Genomic DNA, 20,786 nt, shown 5'->3' on the forward strand with positions numbered 1-20,786 from the left:
GCCCTGCTTTCCGGAGCAGGTGCGGGGAAGGAATGGGGCTGTCCATAAGAAAAGCCACAATTTAAAAAAATGCTGCTAATAAAAATTCCCCGGGGAGGGGTTGGCATGTGTGGGTGGGACAGACAGAGTGGCAGAGGCTGTGTGGGGCTTGGCTGAGGGGCTAGCCCCTGCCATCGGGATGGCAGGGTGGCACTGCCCCTCCCAAGGGGAATAGGCTTGGGAGATGGGGAGAGAGAAGGGTGACATTTTCCCTCTGAAACGCTGCCCCACCAGGGAACTAGAGTCAGCCTCCAGCAGTAGGCAGTGACCTGGGGAGCCCTGGGCCCCACTGTAGACTGGAAGGAATGCTCTGGCTGCTGGGACAGGGACAGAGCCCTCGCGGCCCTCTGAGGCCTGGGGTCCTTATCCATTAAGTGAGGAATAGTGGCTCCGTGGGACTGCTGTGGCTAACAGTGCCAGCAGCCAACATTCGGCCAACATCATTTCTTTCCTCATCCCTCTTCCTAGCTCAGGTTTTCATGTCCTCTCTGTCTGCCCGTCTGTCTGTCTAGCTGGCAGCCTGGAGCTGGCTGACTCCTGGGGTCATGAGAAGCCCTGGGCTCAGGATGTGGGTCTGCCTATCCCCTTTGGAAGGGGCAGTGCCACCCTGCCATCCCAGTGGCAGGGGCTAGTCCCTCAGTGTGTAGGATGGTGAGATGCAAGTGGGCATGTGGTTCCCCAGGAATGCAGGGGCTGCAACCGGACTCTCAAGGGCCCTGACGTGCAAAGGGCAGTGGTGGTGACGGGGAGTGTGAGGGAGAGCCTGTGGCTGAGTGCAGTGCTGGCATTTGTCGTCAAGGCAGCATCCAGGGAAGACCCTGCAATGCTGCCAGGGTAGCGCCCTAGCTGGGGAGGGGTGGAGGTGCTAGGCAGGGTGCTGTCATGCTCTTGGACGAGGCCCGCTTCCTGGTAGGCTGAGAATACTATTTCACTTTGGAGAGAGCTCGGCATAGAATCTAGACACTTGAATCTCATTTTATCTCACAGTGGAGTGCTTTGCAGCTGTCACTCTGTGGTGGCTTTCATCTAGACACCTGGAGTCTGATACCAGATCTGTAGCAGTTGTTTACTGTGCAGACTGTAGGAAGTATGGAGCACGTAGCTCCACGCGCACAGAGGGGAGAACGTGAGCGGGCGTGCGGGGAGGATTAGCAAAAGTGATGAAGACTTATTACTCAGTTACAAGACAGACAACTTCATTTCTGGGAGATAACACTTTGTAAGCTATGATGGCAGAAAGGTAAGTCCAGCTAATTCAATAATTTAAAATAGAAATGAATCTATTCCTAATGTGTTTCCCAAGTAGATTTGTTTCTGTTGGAAGATGAAAGTTCGCCCTCTAGCTAATTACCTGGGCCTCCGACTTTGTAGCAGAGCAATTCCCAGGAACATCTGGTTTGTTCCTGCTGGTTGGCTGGGGCTGCGGGGACCACATAGAAAGATGGTAATGAGGGAAGAGAAGCTCTCAATAAAATACTTAGAAAAAAGTGGTTTTAAAACCCCCCTGTAGGTCTGTTATAGTGGCAATTACGAAATTGAGTAACAAAGTCAAGATTTTGTATATGTTTGGGAATAGGTAAAAACGACAGGAGCTTTTCTTGGTAGCTGCCAGCAAAAGGCTGCAAGGAGAGGAAGGCGTGGGGGTGTCACCCCGGCTTTGGAGGAGGTTGCAATAAGGCAGTACCCCTACCTGGGGCTTACACGAGAACTTGAGAACCTTTTCTGGACAAGGCACAAATCACTTCATCCTAGCAGTCAGTGTGAATTAGGCATCTCAGGTCCTCCCCTAGACACTTCCCCTGGCTTAGGACTTCAGGTTTTCATCAACTGGATGACACAAATGCCCAGGAAGGAGTGGGTACACACTGAGCTGTTATTAGTCATTTATTCCTGCATGCGAATGAGCCTGTGAAACCCGTTCCTGAGAATGGGATTAGACAGCAGGAAGTGGGGAGAGAACATTCGGGCGCCAAGGGTGGAGAAAAACGGAATAGAAAGGGGAGCAAACTGCTGAAGATGAACTCCATCCTCTTTGGCTGCTTAGAGCAGATGCTTTCCTTAGCCGTCAGTGGGCGAGCAGGGTTCCCCCATCTGTAGATTGGAAGCCTCCTTTCTTTTCTGAGACGGTCACCAGATAGCACATGCCCACAGGGATGCCCACGGGAGCTTGCCCAGACTCTTTCTAATAATACCATCTATTTATATACTCCGGCCAGCTCACTGAAGCAATCTCTAATGCTGGCTGGTGTTCTAGGAATCAGTCAGCTGTCCCTCCATACCCTCCCCATTTCCTGCCTGGCTTTTGAGCACCCATCTCTCTGGTGTCAAAGCACCTCTGGGGATCCCGACTTCAAACCTTGCCTCTGGTGCCTCTGGGGTTTGGCAGGAAAACTCTCCTGGTTTGGTCTTCATCTCTCTTTCCCCTCTGCCTGCAGTCTCCCCAAATCTCCTGTTAGCTGAGGGCCGATTACCCTTCCCAGCCTCCTAACCCCCTTCCTACATCGGTCCCTTACAGCCCATTTCCCACACATCAGCCGGAGTTAACTATCTGAAACCTAAAGCAGAGCATGTCAGCCTCCTGGCTTGAACCTCCTCAGTTGCTTGCACCACACTAGGAGTGAATTCCGAAGTCCTCACCATGTCCTAGAAGCCCCTGCATGACCTGGCTGTGCTCCCTCTCCAGCCCCATGCCGCTCGCTCTCCCCTGCTCATGCCAGGCCTCCTCTTGGTATGAGAGTACCAAGCTTTCTTCTGTGCGGAACTTTGCACAGATTGTTCCTCTGCCTGAAATACTCTCCTGTCCTTCCTTTCACCCCCAACTTTTGCTAAGACTGATTCTCTTCATCCTTCAGTTTCTAGCTTAAATGCCACCTCCCAAGAGCAACTTTTTTTGACCACCCAGTCTAAAATAATTTGTAATGACAGAATTTGTAATTATTGAGTTGCTTGTTTGGTGACTGGCTTGTTATCTGTTCTCTTGTCTGGGCTGCTCACCAGTATAACCCAGCACCATGCTTGGCACACTGTAGGGCCTTGTATCCGTCAGAGCAGGCTAAGCTACACTGCAGTAACAAACAGCTCCCAAACCTTAGTGTCTTCAAACCACAAAGGTTTATTTCTCAGTCATGCCAAATGTCAGTCACAGGTTGGCAGGGGGCTGTGCTCATTGTAGGATCTCAGGCTGATGGAACAGCCACCCTCCCAAACATTCCCAGTGGCTGTACAAGGGACAAGAGAGATCTGGAGGATCTTGCATTGGTGATTAAATTCTCCAGCCCAGAAATGATTTATGTGTCATTTCTGTTCACAGGTCATTTGTTAGAGCTAATCACATGGCTCTACCCAATGACAGGGCTAGAAAGTTCAATCCTACCCAGTACCCAGAAGAAAGAAGTAGAAATACTTGTCAAACAGTACTAAAGACTCACACGGTACTCTATAAATACATTTGAAGGAGGGAGTGTCTAGAATATTCTTTCTACAGCTGCAGTGGTTTAGAGGGACCTTGTATTCCTACTGCTCTCCTTGCTCTGCTGGGAATCAGAGTTCTGGCAGGAGACGCTTAGCAGACAAGGGATCCCCTGACACCTGGCATGAGCCATCCCAGGGGCATTTGAGGCCAGTGGCCTCCCGTTGCCCTTCCCTTGGTGAGACACATTTCTGTACTGGTGTCCTGTGTGAGACAGCCCCTCCAAAAGGGTCCTGCCACTCCTTTCTGAATCTACTACCCTCAGCTCAGGGCGGGCACGTCTGGGAGCAGAGCCGATGGTCTTGCTGGTGAAGTCCCAGTAGGACCCCTCAGAACTCTAGGGGCTGAGGTAGGAGGCAGAGAACGAATGCAGCATTTCTTAGAAAGCCTGGTGCATCCTGTTACTAATGCAAGGGAATGGTGGTGATGCACCCCAGGAAAAGTGGGAAAACTTCCTACAACTACTGTGGGTCCTGGGGAGAAGAGGGTAGGAAGAAGCGAGGAGAGGAAAATCCTGGTCTAGCCTGGATTCCTGACCTTGTTGCCTGAACTATGGTACTCATTTCACTTGAGTAGGCGTTGCAGGTAGCTCTCCTGTCTACACCTGCATTTGACAAAGGGTAGCACCACAGCAGGCCCTTTCTAAGGTTGCACACACACAGTCACACTGATACTGACGGGCCTTGGGAGGAAAGGCTGTGCCAGGTTGGTTATAACATGGTTGAGTGTGCACGATGGCCTCTGGTGGCAATCACAATGTAAGCTCACATTCATACAGCATTCACCAAGTTCCTGGCACTGAGAGCTCTACACACCTACATTGTGGAGGTGCTGCTCCTACTAGACAGTTGGGGAAACTGAGACCCATACAGGTTAAGTAGCTTTCTAATTAAGTAACTGCTAGTTACATGGTAGAGCCCTCCTTTGAGCCTATGCTTCCTGACTCCAAACCTGTACACTTAATTGTTACTCCACAGGAAAAGGTTTGAGCCTGATTCCTCTTCTAGATTATAAATACTAGAGAGCTTCCTCTTTGAGAAGGCTCCTACCCCTTCTCCTTTATAATACCTAACAGAATTTCTGAGCAGTCAATAAAAGTTTTTAATGTGTATGAGAAAGGTGAAAACAGATTACTTAAAATAGTAGATAACACCAGGATATTCTGGTTACATGTTTTTTTTAAGCCTGTCACTTAAGATTATGGTAAAGATTCTGTGCTTGTTGCTCTAAATGGTGGTGGAAGGACTTGATCTGGTAGTTGCTCATACACAGCAATCTAATCAAGGCACAAAGACTCTAATATAATACATATGTATCCTAACATAATTATCAACAACAGAATTACACTGTGCTAGTGGCTATGGATATCACACTGAAGAGATCGTTCCCTTCCTGAGAGATTAGAGAGGACATTTAAACTATTAACTGTGATACAGTATGACATTCTGTGAGATTTGTGTGTGGGGGGGGCCACAAAACCTGTGGAGGCGGAGATGGTTGGGAAAGGGGCAGCTCTAGAAGGGGGCAGTTAGGTAGGAAAATCAACTCGAGGTGAAGCCCTATTTGGATATAAAATTACGAGTTCCCAGGCCATGGAGAGTGATGGCAGGGACAGTTCCTGGGAGAAAACCTGTTGGTCCATTGCACTTCCTGCTTCGAGGCTATGGCTCGGGTAAGATTCTGGCGCTTCTGCGTGACCCGGGTCCTCTTACAGCTAGGCATTGGTTAAGTAACTCCATTACTGCTAATGGGATGTCATTAGCTAACGAGTGGTGGCGGGCGGTGGAGGTCCCGCCCCAGGAACCCCTGGCCGGCGTCCCCACACACGCGCGCAAACAGTCTTTGCACCCTGTAATTTTTCTTGGTTTCTGTATTTCCGGTCTGTCCTTCCCTTTTGCTTTCCACCACTTTGGCCCGGCCCCGGCCTAAATCCCACCACCCGAGCGCGGCTCCACTGGCCAGCGCCAGCGTCCGGGACCCGCTCATAGCTCGTCCGCCGCAGCAGCAGTCACGTGCAGCGTGTCCCGCCGGGAAAAGGAGGAAGTGGAGTTGGGCGGGGCCGGTGTGCCGGCCCCGCCCCTCCCTCCTGGGGCGGCTTCTCATTGGCGAAACCTCCCCCCCAGCCTCCCGCGGCTTGGAACATCCGCCTCGGATTGGCTGATGGGCCCTCGATGGGCGTGGCCTCGGGGGAGGAGGGCGAGAACGGAAGGGAGGGCGCGCTCTCGAGAGGAGGGGTTGCCTGGCGACGCCGGGGCCGTGCTCGGGGGTGGGGAAGAGAGCCCGGGCTGTTCAATGACAAATCGGCGGAGGACGGCTGGGGTCCGGCTCCGGCAGGGGGCGGGGCGCGTTTGAGAGCGGCGGCCGGGTGCGGACGGCTGCGGCGCGGGACCCGTCCCAGGTAAGGCAGCCGCGCCGGCGGCCCCGCGGGGCGGCCGGGGCGCGGGCTGGGGAAGTGGGGGCGCCGCCCTGCGCTCAGTGGCCTCCTGCCCCTGCGCTCCTCGCGCCGGGCAGCGGCCGGACACGTTGCACCCTGGGGCCAGCGGAAGGCGACGCCCGGGCAGCGGCGCCGCTCAGCTCCTGGAGGTACCGGGAGCGTCGAGCCGCCCGGGTCGGCCCGGGGCTGAGGAAATGGGGGCGGTGCCCCAGCCTCTCCCTTGTGGCTCCTTCCCTGTTCCCACAAATGGCTCTGTTTCCACTTCCTGCGCTTTCGGGCCTCCCGCCCGAAGATGTTCCACTTCCTCAGTCCCCTGGTTGCCGCTGTGGGCAGAGTGAGAGCTATAAAGTGTTGCAAAAACTTGTTACCGTAGGAACTTGTACTTGTGGGGAACTGGGGCTGTGTCCCAAAAGTTTTTTGGTTTCTTTGTTTTGGGTCCCGTCTTGCAAAAGAGCATGAAGTTGTCCCCGCCCCCCTTCCTTTCGAATAGGGGCCAGCGCTGAAGGTGGCTTCTAAGGGGAAGCACCGTGGACTTTAACTGTTTGCCTGGACCAGGCGTCAACACCTCCGTTCTTGGCCCTCTCGTAGGGATGTAGGGTTATTCGCGGTTGGCTCAAGACTGCTGGTCCCAGAGACAGCTGCTCCCAGACTGCTTGTTTGAGCCGTGTTCTCTCTGCTCATTTTCAGGTGAATACTAGAAACGTTGAAACTTTGATGTTATCAGGTGAGTCTTCTGGGGAGAAGCTTTCGTGTCTGGTGGACAGAGTTAGAATTGTCAATGGAGGAGACTTAACTGATTGTTCATTTGAATTATCTGTGACTTGACTTCAGCCCGTGTAGAGCAGTGAACTTTGTGCTCAGTCTTAGTTTCCTAACCTCATTTCTTGTTAAGTTTTGGGAATGGGCAGTGGACTCCAGTTATCTGGAGGGCCAGCATATCTTTTAGATGTGTAAATGACCGATTTTCTAAGCAGAGCCACAAGATTCTTGGATGTCAAAGCTCAGGACAAGTCAAAGCAGTGTTCCTTAAACCTGGAACAAAAGAAGCACAATATCAAAGTTCCCGGAAATGGAGTGACCACGAAAGGTGACATTGAATATTGGGAAGAACAGGAGGGTTGGGTTTGAAGACCTAGGTTTGTTGCTGGTTCTGAAACTTCACTGGTGGTGTGTTCTTGAATGTGGTTTTTCACCTTTCTGAGCTCCACAGTCAACTGTCAAAAGGCGATAATGGTTATCCTGATTGTGAGGATTAAATGAAGTAAGGAATGTTTGGGGTGTTTTCTGTGGCAGTGGGGGAAGGAAGGTGGCCAGGGACACACATCCCTTGCCTGTGATTTTAGCTGTGTCAGCTGGTCTGCTTTATTCTGGCCATATCTGGGTCTGTGCTTCATTTTCTCTTCACATTATTTGCCATCAGAAACAGTGGGTACTCTTATCAGAGATCTCAGCAAGATTTCTGTGTGCCTGAGGAGTAGAACAATTTCCCAGGACTTTATGTGGAAAAAAGCATGGGTATAAATTATTAAATAAATATCTTTTGGGAATATGGGACCTAGACATATAAAGATAGGAAAATAGAAATTAGAACCTTCCATGAGCTCTGAAGAGGTCTTGGTAGAAGGCAGAAGGAGTGGGAAATTTCTAAATTTTTGCCTTGAAATTCTTCAAGGGTTTTTGCCTTCACTGAAGATGGCTCGATACACCATGAAAATTTTAAACCTGAGGATTGAGATAATCCTTTGTACCATGTCACCCAATCCCACTATGCTTCTTTGCATTTAGTTACTAGATTCTTACCCACTCCTCTAATTTATGGAAGTTGGAAACATCATTAGAGACCTTTCCTGAAAGCTAAATTTGGAGACAATATATTAACAGCTTACAACTACAGGGTTGGAAGAGATCTTTGTGAACTCTTGGAAAGTTTCCAGTGTAACTTGTCTCAAGTTGATATACAAGAGTCCTACTTTTCATTGGCTCCAATTACTTCTAAACAGCCCCTGCTGTTAGAAGTGCAAGGCACTTGGATTTAAAAAAAAAAATGAGTGTATGTTGTTGAGAAGTCTGAATGTGAAATCAAAGAGAACACAGAAGCAGTGAAAAGGGAACTCTTCCCTAATCACATGGTGGGGGGGAGGGCGGGGAAGGGGAAGGAGGGAAGCTAATACTTACTGAGCATCAGTTATTTCCTTGGCACAGACCCACTGATCTAATCCATACCAGATAAATACCTGGCCTTGAAGATTTGACCATGAGCTGTCTCCTTTAGCTCCTCAGTTCTTTTGGTACCTAGGATTATAAATATTGGTGTATATGTGCACATATTCCTAGATGTTCCAAAGAGTAGAGGGGCCAGTAGGCAAAAGGGCATATGAACTTTTGGATGGGTGAGAGTGGGAAAAAAGACGAAGAGAATGTCAAACCTGAGTATCAAAGAGGGAACATATTTGTGGTTGCTACAGCAACTGCAAAATACCAGCCAGGTCTCAATTTCAAGTTTATGTCACTTAAAAAAAAAGTAACTGCTTATAATTTTTTTGAGTGTTCTCAGGATAATTAAAATTAATTGAAATCTAAATGTAGAAAAAGGTACTGTTAATTGATAATTGCTAGTATTGTTGTCATTGTTGCTTTTGTCAATGCTTTGTGGGTGATTTATAGGTAGCATATTTTTTGATCAACTAGATTGGGAAATACCAGGTTAGGAACATAGGAATTACCAGGTTAGGCCTGATCCAAATTAAAATATTGTAAGTAAAATGTAATTTTACTGAGTCTATGGCATGAGTTGAAGGAAATACAGTAGTTTGGTCCTGCCTCTAAAGTTTGTTTGCCTTTTGAATGAGTTTTCTATTGCTGCATGACAAATTTCCCCAAACTCAGCAGCATAAAACAACAGACATTTATGATCTCACACAGTTTCTGAAGTTTAGGAATCTGGCGACAGCTTGGCTGGGTGCTTCTGGCTTAGGGTCTCTCCTGACTTTGCAGTCACTGGAAGGCTTGACTGGGGCTGGAGGATCTGCTTCCAAGATGGTGACTCACATGCTGTTGTTCCGAGGCCTCAGTTCTATACCTTGTGGGCCTCTCTATAGGGCTCTTCATGACACAGCAGTTAACTTTTTCTCCACAGCGAGTGATCAGAGAGAGAGAAAAAATGTTAATGATCAAGGTGGAAACTATAGTATCTTGGTATCTAATCTTGGAAGTGACATACTGTCACTTCTGCCAGTACGCAGACCAAACCTGGTACAGTGTGGGGAAGGGAGTACATGAGGAAAGATTGGGGGCCATGGCATTCTTGGAGGCTATCTACCACAATTTTTTTTAAGGTTTAGACCAGACATTATTGAGAAAATCTTTGATTCAGATGCACCCCAAAGTATGTAGTACTGAGATTAAAACACAGCTGGAGTTGTTACTATTCTAGAAACTTTTAATATCATACTTGAAACTTTATGTTCTTTCTTCTGGTTCTTCATTATCAGATGCTAGAATTAATCAGCCAAATGTGCAGGAGCTGTGGAAATTAGAAATTTAAATCTTGCTGGTCCCTAAACCAAATGGAACAGCTAAGTTTTTTTAACCCTAAAACAGGTTGGCAAAAAATTATTGCCAAAATGATCTTCTTGGTGAATGGCTTAAAATTAGTCATTAATTATCTATGTATTCTTAAAAATAAAACTCACTGGCAAAATAGCTGAAAAATTTTGGAGAACCTAAACCTTGTCTCCTCCTCCCCATTATTTTTAGTCTTTGGGTAGTGTTTATATGCCTAGAAGTTCTTCAGTTCTCTTTTGAAACCCTCTACATTTTAATTATCCACCTGGATAGAAGGGCTTTTATTCTTTTAGCCTCTAGATGAAATCTTTCTACAGGTAGAAATCTACATCTACAGGTAGAAAGAAGAGCTTAGGAGTCCTGAGTGTGAAGCCTGGCTAAAGGAGCTATAAGTTTCCTTCCATCTCTAAAAGTTCTGTGATTATAATATTTTTATATAACAGATATTCCTTGAATCAAGCATATTTATAACAAAAGATTTCATTAGTCATGTTAAATTGCAACCTCAGAGGACAGAGTCTTCTGAGAATCGCTTTTGTTCATCCCAACCCAGTTGAAGGTTATTAGAGTCAACATTAGGCAGAGCTGAAAAGTCAGCACAATGTGCGTTTCCTCTGCTTCCTAGTTTTTGGCTCTTTTCCCATTCTCTGCCCTGATTTATGAACTAGTGTCTTTCTTTTCTTTCATCCTACCTTTCCCATAATCCCCCTTCTTCCTTCCACAGGAAGGATTGGTGGCCATTTATTGTTGATTAGCTGATCCTATTGTTAGGAATGAATTTTAGACAATGCTCTACCTCTAGTAATACTTGCATATTAAGCCTTTTTAAAATCTCAAATTATATCTGCTCATCCAGGAAATGCTGTCATTTTTTAACGTCCTAACTAGGTCTAAAATCTAGCCACTTTTCTCATGTGCATTGTCATGCCCATGGTCCAAGCCACCACGTCCCTGGCCTGCTGCATCACTCACATCTGCTCTTGGCCGCTCTGTTTTTCCACTCTGTAGCCAGAATGATCTTTTCAACATGCAGGTCTAATTATGTCACCCAGGTGCGTAAAACACTTCAGTGACTTTCCAGTGCTTTCACTAGATGGTCTGAAATCTCTAAGTCTGGCCTACGGGGTCTTGAAGGATCTGGCCCTTACTTACCTCTCTAGTATCATCTCATACCAGGCTCCGCCTCTTGCTGTCTGCTGCCGACAGCCACAATGGTCTTCTTCAGTTTCTTGACTGTACCTTGCTCCCTCTTGCTTAAGACCTTCCTGGAGCAATATGAGAAGAGAGGAGAGCATGTGAAAGGAATCCTCGGTTGGGAAGCACTTGACATATTCACGGGACTGCAAGAAAGCAGAGCTGGCTAGGGAGGGTCTTGTGGGTCCTGTTCAGGGGAAGGTTTGGCTTCTATTCATGATGAGCTCTTAAAGAGCAGTAAACACACTTTCATTTGCAGTTTCAAGAAATTCATTCCAGCCGGGCGCGGTGGCTCACGCCTGTAATCCTAGCACTCTGGGAGGCCGAGGCGGGTGGATCGCTCGAGGTCAGGAGTTCGAGACCAGCCTGAGCAAGAGTGAGACCCCGTCTCTACTAAAAATAGAAAGAAATTATATGGACAACTAAAATATATATATACAAAAAATTAGCCGGGCATGGTGGCGCATGCCTGTAGTCCCATCTACTCGGGAGGCTGAGGCAGTAGGATCGCTTAAGCCCAGGAGTTTGAGGTTGCTGTGAGCTAGGCTGACGCCACGGCACTCACTCTAGCCCGGGCAACAGAGTGAGACTCTGTCTCAAAAAAAAAAAAAAAAAGAAAGAAATTCATTCCAGGGGCTGCATGGAGAGTGGATTGAAGAGGGGCTAAGGTGGCAGTGAGGCTTCAGTTAGGAAGCCATTGGCTGGCCAGTGGATGGTGGCTGGGACTTGGATGTGGCAGAGAAGGTGGAAGAAATTGATGGATTTGAAATGTATTTTGGAGGTGGAATCAGTAGAAGTGATCGTAAATTGAGCTGGGAGAGAGGCAAGGAGAGTCAAAAATGACCTCCAGCTTTCTGGCTTTGGTAACGACTTGGTACTACTAGTTGCTTTAGTGGCTACTACATGAGAATAGTGGAGAAGGAGCAGATTTTAAGGGGGAAGAATCAAGAGTTCTACTTTGGGACTGTTAAGTTTGAGTCTCGTGGGGCAGCCAAGTGGGGAGAGGTGGCAGCAAGGCAGAGGGTCAGAGAGTTGGAAGGTCGGAGTCTGAGGTTGGGAGAGCATCTCAGCTAATTCTGCAGAGTTTGGAAACTTCAGGTAAAGCCACTGCCTGGGTGCAATTCCCAGAGGAGAGTGGAGAGATGAGGGTATGAGTCTAAGCTCTGAGAAGTACTGACATTCAGAAGCCAAGTAAAAGAGGAAGACCTGGAAAATGACATGGAAAAAGAGCCCATAGAGCCACCAAGAAATAATAAGCCTGTGGGAGAATGTGCTGTAGAAGCCAGGAGGGGCAGCATCAAGAAGGGCAGTGCCAAGAGGGGCTCTATTGCTACATGCTCATTTTTAAAAGTGGAGAGGGTGGGAGAGGAGAAAGAGAAGAGCTTTTATTGGAGCTGCCATGTGGAATTTGTTGGTGACCTTGACGTGACAGTTTCTATTAGGTTATGTTGGGGGAGGACGTTAGATGGGACCGGGTTCCATAAATTAGTGAGGGAGGGAAACACAGGCCTTTGCTACTGAGGCTGAGGTCTGTGAGCCAGGAGCATCAGCTGGGATTATGTTAGTGGTGCACAATCTTGGGTCCCACTCCAGATCTACTGAATTGGAATTTCATTTTAACAAGATTCCCAGGTCATTTGTATTTACGTTAAAGTTTGGGAAGGTTGGTGTAGATAATTGCTGTGGAGGGATTGCAGCACTAGCTAGAGGGACATACTGGGATGAAAGGCGTGTGTGTGTGTGTGTGTGTGTGTGTGTGTTTAGGGTGAAGAGTAAATAGAACGTGTCTGTATGCTGTCGGGGATGAGCCTGTAGAGAAGTGAAGACTGATTAATGATGCAGGAAACAGGATAATGGTATAATAGGAATGAAGTTCTTGGGGCGGGGGGTGGCCTGGAGTCCAGAATGCACGTGGAGGGCTTGGCGTTTGCTAAGAGCGGGGAGTGTGGTCTCCATGTGGTTGGAGACAGGGAGAAGAGGGGTGTGGATGCTGGTGGGTTTGTAGATTTGGTTGAGGAGCCATGAGGGAGTTTATGCTTGATGGCTTCTGTGTTCTCTGGGGAAAATGAGGTAGGGTCATCTGTTGAGAGTGACATAGGGATGGTGAGGAGAGCCACGGTGAGATTTCTGGGAACTGTGGAGGGACTGCCCGTTCCTGCTTTGTGATCATGAATGCATTGAAAGCGAAGTTCCAGTAGGCTGGTTACTTGATTTTCTTTCCTCGCCAGCAACATTTGCTTGCCAGATGCAGGCACTGAAAAGGAGAACAGAGAGCTGGATGGGGGAGAAAGGAGCGAGGGAGGCGAGGTATCTGTAGAAGGGGCTGTGGGATCTAAGCTGGTGAAGGCGGGCAGCGCAGCCCAGGGGGGCTTGACGCACAGAGAGAAGGTGCCAGTGGCTGCGCTTGCAGGTGTCAAGAGTGCAGAGAATTGTGGCAGGAGTGGGTATTTGAGCAAGTGAGTGAGAAGGATGGAGGCAGAGGTTAGAGGAGATACTGTTTCTGAAGTTCAGGGTACGACCGTGGCAGTGTTAGGTAGAACGAAGGAAAAGGTTTTTGGAGAAGAGAAGGTCAAGGACTTGAGAGGGGCCAGTCTTCTGGCTGGATCACCCACATGGACATAGAAGTTACTGAGGAGGATGACAGGAGTTGGGGTAGAAAGGAAGTCTGTGAACCAGAAGCAGATGTCCTCAATACATGAGGCAAGTGACCAGGAGGTTGTAGCTGGTAGTGACAAGGTGGGGGACAGGGTATTGCAGCCGAAAAGCCCAAGCCTCAGAGGTGCGGGACTTTTTGTGAGACGGAGGAGACTAAGGTGCTGAACTGAAAGTGACACAGTGGAGGGAGGAAGGACACTTATCTCATCCATCCTGGCCCTGAGGCACATGGCATGGGAGGAGAAACAGGATCTGCTTAAGAGGTGGTGTCCCCAGGGCACACCCAGGTCTCTGGCAGAGCCAGAAGGTAGAGGAAGGTAGAATGGGTGGAGGCTCTTGAAGGGCTTGCTGGCGTCCCCAGGTCGTGGTGGACAGAAGGGGTCCTCAGTTCGGGGGATGGTGCAGTTCTGTGGAGATGAGAGTAATGAGGGGTGGGTGGGGCTGCCTGCACTTGTGGTGACGACGCTGTGCAGGAAGGTGTTCAGCGGTATGCTGCCCTCTTAGAGAAGGGTGGTCCCTGCTCTAGCACTGTGGTGCTCGTGTCTTGGCTGGGAGGTGGCAGCCTCCTTGTGTGGTTCCCTCGGGCTTGATACACGGACACAGGGAAGAGAATGAAAGACTTTCTGTTAGAGCAATTTCAGGAGTTGCTGGGGCGACTTAAGACAGGGACATCCTGAAATGCCCACTGGTAATGCCCCTGAAGGCGAATGACATTGTGCTTTTGGGAGAAGGAAGGGTGTGGAGAACTTCCGTTGATGAGCAGAATGCCCTGTGCTGTTTCCAGCTTGCAAATGCCTTTGGTACGTATTTTCCACTTTGCTCCTTGGCAGACAGGCAGGGCAGATGTCCATGCTCTTCAGGTGGTGACTAGGGCCGAGTGGGGTGAGGTGACTTGCGGTGAGGTAGCGGCTGAGTGAGGACGGGAAGCCAGGCCCCTTCTTTCCCAGAGCGCGCTCTGGACAGGGCCCGGGCCGGGGAAGAAGGCTCCTTGCTTATCTCTTCCTTAAGGACTGGCCTCTTCCTGCCTGAGCCTGTGTTTGGCTCTGAGGCCAATTTCTTTCTCAGGACTTTCTAGAATATTAGAGTGATATTCAAAAAGTAGTTAAGTGCTTACTCAGAACTTATTTTGATAGGTGTTTCCTCATTTAATCTTCAAAACAACCCTGAGGATATAGCTATTCTGTGTTTTTTGTAGCTCAGACCGAGGCCAAGAGATAACGGGTTCCCAGAGCCGTTAGCTTCCTAACAGCAGGATTCAGACTTCAAGTCGGGTGTTTTTTCCCGTTGGTATATAACTACTTTTTGAAAATTGTGGTAAAGTATACATAACATAAAATTTAACATTTTACACTTGATCTTAGCCAAAAGGCCGACAAACGATAAAATTTAACATTTTATTAATAACTGCTTTTAAGCGTACAGTTCATTGACATTAAGTATATTCATGTTGCTGTGAGACCATCATGACCATACATCTCCAGAACTTTTTCATCTTCCCAAACTGAACCCCTGCTCCCATTACCCACTAACTCCCTATCGCCATGTTCCCCCAGTCCCTGGCAACCACCATTCCACCTTCTGTCTCTGAATTTATTTGACTATTCTAGGTACCTCATATCAGTGGAATCATACAATGTCTGTCCTTTTGTGTCTGTTTTATTTCATGTAGCATAATGTCTTCAAGGTTCTTCCATGTTGTAGAAAATATCAAAATTTCCTTCTTTTTTTTTTTTTTTTTTGACAGAGTCTCACTCTGTTGCCCGGGCTAGAGTGCTGTGGCCTAGCTGTCTAGCTCACAGCAACCTCAAACTCCTGGGCTCAAGCGATCCTCCTGCCTCAGCCTCCCGGGTAGCTTGAGACTACAGGCATGCACCACCATGCCCGGCTAATTTTTTTTGTTGTTGTTGTTTGGCTAATTTCTTTCTATTTTTAGTAGAGACGGGGTCTCGCTCTTGCTCAGACTGGTCTTGAACTCCTGAGCTCAAGCAATCCTGCTGCCTCGGCCTCCCAGAGTGCTAGGATTACAGGCGTGAGCCACCGCACCCGGCCAAAATTTCCTTCCTTTTTAAGGCTGAATATTCCTCTGTGTGTGTGTGTGTGTATGTGTGTTTATATATACAACATTTTATTTATCTGTTTATCGACATTTGTGTTGTTTTCCACCTTTTGGCTATTGTGAATAATGCTGATATGAACATCAGTGTACAAGTGTCTGTTCAAGTCGTTGTTAATTTTTTTTTTTTTTTTTGAGATACGCTCTCACTCTGTCACCCAGGCTAGAGTGCCGTGATGTCATCATAGCTCACTGCAACCTCAAACTCCTGGGCTTAAGCGATCCTCCTGCCTCAGCCTCCCGCGTAGCTGGGACTACAGGTGTACACCACCATGCCTGGCTAATTTTTCTATTTTTAGTAGACACGGGGTCTCACTCTTGCTCAGGCTGGTCTGGAACTGTTGGCCTCAAGCAATCCTCCCACTTCAGCCTCCCAAAGTGCGAGAATCCCAGGTGTTCTTACAAAAGAATGCCCTGCCAGTTATTTTGTATATATAGTCATGTATTACTTAACAGCAGACATGTTCTGATAAATGTGTTAGGTGATGTCATTGTACAAACATATGAGTGTACTTACACAAGCCTAGGTAGTATAGCCTACTACACACCTAGGCTATGTGGTATGGCTTATTGCTACTAAGCTACAAACCTGTACTGCTTGTTACTGTATTGAATACTACAGGCAGTTGTAACACAATGGTGTTTGTGTATCTAAACATACAAAAGTTACAGTAAAAATACCACAATGTGATGTTATGGGGCCACTGTGGTATATGTGGCCCATTGTTGACTGAAACATTGGTATGTGCTGCATGACTCATAATAACCACTTTTTGTTGTTTTCCTCCCAGGTCCTTGTTTTAGAACTTGTGCTCTGTGTTGCCTATGCATTTTTCTCCCTCTTTAAATGAGCTTTCTCACCCATAGGTCTGTGTCCTTTGAAATAAGTTTCAGTCTTTCACATCATATTTGAAAGTCCTCCCACCCCACCCTTATCCGCTAGTGGAGCAATAGCCAATGCAGTGGCTGAGAGCGAGGACTGCGGAGGCTCCAGCCCCAGCCCTGCCATCCACTGGTTAAGTGACCCTAGGCAAGTTCTACTAGTTCAATATACTAATAATGCTGTAGAAGTAGAAGTAGTAGTAGATCTGTTTAAATCTCTAGATAGGATTTTATTGGGATAAGTAATTCAGAACAGGGACATGTATGGTAGCTCCAAATTTGACCTTCAGCTATTGAGAGACGAAGGAGCCCTAATGTCTCTGAGGCTGCCTTTGCAGGTAGAAGAACCTTCAGATTGAGTCTGTGTAAACTGGTAGACCTCTCTAAGGCCAGCAAACTCCCCAGATTCCATGGGTGAGTAGGGGAGGTGGGGTGGGGATATGATGGTAGAAGACTTTATTTCAGAAATAACTACATTAAAAAAAAATCAGAACTTACAAATTACTGCCATCATTTCTTACTCGGTAGTTCACTGGAGAGTTATAGCAAATTAATGTCTCAAAACTAACCGGTTACCACTTGTCCTTTTGAGGCCTCCCAACTGACATGTGTCAGCCTAGCTCACAGCAACCTCAAACTCCTGAGCTCAAGTGATCCTCCTGCCTCAGCCTCCCGAGTAGCTGGGACTACAGGCACACGCCATGACACCTGGCTCATTTTTTCTATTTTTAGTAGAGGCAGGGTCTCACTCTTGCTCAGGCTATTCTCTAACTCCTGACCTCAAACGATCCTCACACCTCGGCCTCCCAGAGTGCTAGGATTACAGGCGTTGAACCACCACGTCCAGCCCCAGGCCCGGTTTTTTATCCACTAGTTATTGAGTATCTCCTGAGTACCAGGCACACTGGGCATACAAGGTGAATGAGCTCGAAGTGTGGTGGGAGAGACACATTCATCTAGCAGGAAATTACTGGTTTCTCTAAGTGCAGTGGTAGACAATATTGACAGGCATGGGATCCTACTTAGACTGGGAGGGTGAGCTGGCTGGGGGACATGTAGGAAGGTAGTGGAGGAAATATTTCAGCTGAGTGTTAAGTTACAGGTGATCCTTCATCAGAAGGAAGGGCAGTCCTGGGAGAAGGAACAGCATGTGCATAGAGGTACAAACCAGGATCAGTCTTGTGCTTACGATAAGAGACTTCAAAGACTTCTATTTTTTGTTTTAGTTAATTTTGTTTGTTTTTGGTAATTAAAATTGTTTTTTGGGGGGAGAGGAGCGGATAAAGTGGTGTTCATTGGGGAGCAGAAATACCTAAAACAAATTTCCTTATGCACACAGGAGCACTGATTTGAGTTGTTTTGCAGGTCTAATTTCAGAAAAAACAGCCAAAAATTGAAAGGGAACTTAGATTCAACTTCCTTATTTTTACAGACATGGAAACTGAGTCATACATGTATGAGCATATAAAAATATTCTGTTCCCTGGTGCTAATGACAATAGCAGCTACACAAGGGAAGAGGAACTTGACCAAGGAGGGTACTTGCCCCAAGCTAGGGTCTGGGTGTGAAACTGAGAAGGCCGGGTGCATGATGTTTATGGGTGGGACACACAGATGAGCCAACCCGGTGGAAATGAGAGGGCAGCAGGCTCATTGGTGGCCTTTCAGACAGAGCATGCCTCTTCCAAAGCCAACAGCAGCTCCTCAGCGCCAGCTGATTGCTGGGATTTAGGAATTTCAGAGTTTGATTTTTTAAGAGATGCCAGAAATTTGGACTTTTATGTGAAATTTCCCTTTTTAAAATATTAATAACTAAATCAATTTCTAAAAGCACTGTGTGAGCAAACAAAGCATGTCTGCCGGCCACTAAATTTTACAACTTGGCAGCTAAGTTTTTTTGCCAAGTGGAGAAAGCTGATCTACAGTAAGAAAGAGAGACAGAGCCAGCACATGGAGAGAAACAGAGTGACAGTCTTGGCAGCATTCGGGGCGCTGGGTCCAGCTGCTCCTGAGTCCCGGCCGAATCCTCTGCCTCCTTCCCGTGGCTTGGTTTTCATTTCTTCTTTGAGTTAATGACATACACTAGTATTCTGCCAATAAATCCCCCTTTGTGGTATGAACTCGTTTACCTTATGTTTCTTTTTAGTGGAAATTTTCAAACACATACCAAACTACAGAGAAGAGTATAATGAACTGTCTTGTCCCCGTCAGTCAGTTTCAACAATGATCTTATTTCATCTAAATCCCTTCTCTTTTCCCTGTCAGTAATTTTGAAGGAAATCCCATATATCATTTAACTTCATTTGTAATGATGTTAAGTGAGGTATTTAAATTTTTTAAAACAATAATTCCCTAATATTATCAAATCCAGTGAGTGTTCAGATTTCCTCAGTTTTCTTATTTTGTTTGTTCACATTAGGATCCAAATAAGGTCTGTGTGTTTCAATTGGTTGATATGTCTCTTAGGTCTCATAATTTATAGGCTCCCTCTTCATCTCTTTTCCTTGAAGTTTATTTGTTGAAGAAACTGGGTGGTTTGTTCCATAGAGCTTTGTGCAGCTTTATGTATTGCTGGTGGTGTATCTCTCTGGTAGTGTTTAGTGTATTCCTCTGTCCCTTGTAGCTCCTGCAAATTGGTGGTTAGATTTTGGCAAGACTATGTCATTGATGGTTATGTGCCTTTTTCAAGATGCTCATAATGTTGGTTTGTCTCTTTTTTTGTGGTGTTAGCAGCCATTGATGCTCAATGCCTAGATTTCTTAATTCAGAAGGAGGTGCAAAATGGTAATAGCTCAATTTCTATAATTTCGTGATTTGTTAGAATATTTCTAGAAAGAGAAATTTTGTTTCAGCTGTGATTTGGTTACCCATTACTATAGTTTGTATAGGAGAGACAAGATACATTTTGATTCTTTCCCTTTTTTTGGGAATTTTTAAAATAGTGGGTTGTTTCACTAGTCCTCCAAACATGACCAATGATGTGCTATTTTAGTATCATTGTGAACAAATTAGATGTTTCAATCCATTGCAGTTATCTTTATTGATCTTTAATTGCCCATCTTTGACTAATCTCTTCAAAGCAATTGGCTCCTAAGCATGTGTGTGCAGGTACATGTGTGTTTTTAAATTATTATATTTTTGCAGCTAACAGCATTTATTGTTAAGCCACACAACCTCTGGGGAAGGCTGCTATTTTAGTGATATACCTTCTAGACATTTCCTGAGTGGAACATTCATGAGAAATGTGGTATAATTATGGAAAATTATTTAAAATGTGTCATTTTTATTAAAATTCTTCACTCATCATTCATTTATCCTTTTGTTCATTCTCTGGGCAATTCTACGTTTCTGATACACCATAGGTCAGAGCTGTAGTCCCTAGAGACACTTATGAGTAAGATACAGCCTCTTTTGCCACGGGAGCACACGTGACACATGTTTACAAATAACTACAAATTTGTGGTGTCTTTGCAATGACAGCGTGTAGGGATTCCGCAAAGGAAGGAGGCTGTCAGCTGCCATGTTCTCACACACTGGCACACTCATATGTGTAGTCCCTCAGTTTGTTTCTCGTGTCACCCCTATTTAATAATTTGGTATTAGAGGCTAAGAAATATGGAGACTGCCTGTTGATTTTCAGTATCAGTGGGAGATGACGTCTACTGGATAGACAGTGTCACTGCATTTTACTTTTAAATTATGCAGCTTTTATAAACCTTGGGATCTATCTGTTTCCTGTGTTACTTCATATTTAAGAGAGCTATTTTGGGGGGTGGGCAGTCCTTCATACCCTAATTTAGATTGAGGTGTTCCTAATTTGGATGTGAGAGGAAATGGTGTAAAAAACTGGGATTTGCCTTGGCATTTAGCATGGTACTGCTTAAACTTGAGTGTGCAGAGGAATCCCCTGGGGACTTCGTTAAAATGCAGATTCTGGTTCGTAGGTCTGGGATAGAGCCTGAGAGTCGCATTGCCCACCAGCTCCTAGGTATGGCCCCTGTTCCTGGTCTCTGGACTGTACTTTGAGAAGCAGGGACTTACAAAACGTAGGACAAGCCCTGAATGTAAACATTGTTGTAATAGCTTATCTCCACAGACTTGAGGGACTTTACTGGGAAAAATTCCAGATAACTTCATGTACTATTCAGCTGTTAAAATTTTAAAACCAAATTTGAATATTGTAGCAGTTTTGTAAAATTTCTCATATAATTCACATCAATTATAAACATTTAAATAAAAGGAGGGTATGTAAAAGAAAATTAAAGTTACCCCATTTGTAGTCTGACTGCCTTGTTGCCAATGTTAACAGTCTGTATACTGTCTTAACTTTTTCTTTGTTATATATAAACATATATATATATTTTTATAAATGGCATCATATGTTTTCTGTAATTTGATTGTTTCCACTTACTGATACATCCTAGACATTTTTTCAGG

At 46.3% G+C, this 20,786-nt stretch overlaps 1 protein-coding gene across 2 annotated transcripts in view; it reads left to right on the forward strand.

Moving 5' to 3' along the window:
• Positions 1-5,761: 5,761 nt before the first annotated feature.
• Positions 5,762-20,786, forward strand: part of RALB (RAS like proto-oncogene B) — a 38,999-nt gene continuing 23,974 nt past the window's right edge. Inside the window, exon 1 of one of the 2 annotated variants that reach the window (XM_069473671.1) lies at positions 5,762-5,906. The gene's annotated coding sequence lies outside the window, so the exon portion shown is untranslated. Of the gene's footprint in view, positions 5,907-6,626; positions 6,667-20,786 lie in introns of those variants that run through there. The other variant, XM_069473662.1, reaches the window with a different exon arrangement.

Source organism: Eulemur rufifrons, chromosome 1 (genome assembly GCF_041146395.1).
Source record: "Eulemur rufifrons isolate Redbay chromosome 1, OSU_ERuf_1, whole genome shotgun sequence".
Lineage (NCBI taxonomy): Eukaryota > Metazoa > Chordata > Mammalia > Primates > Lemuridae > Eulemur > Eulemur rufifrons.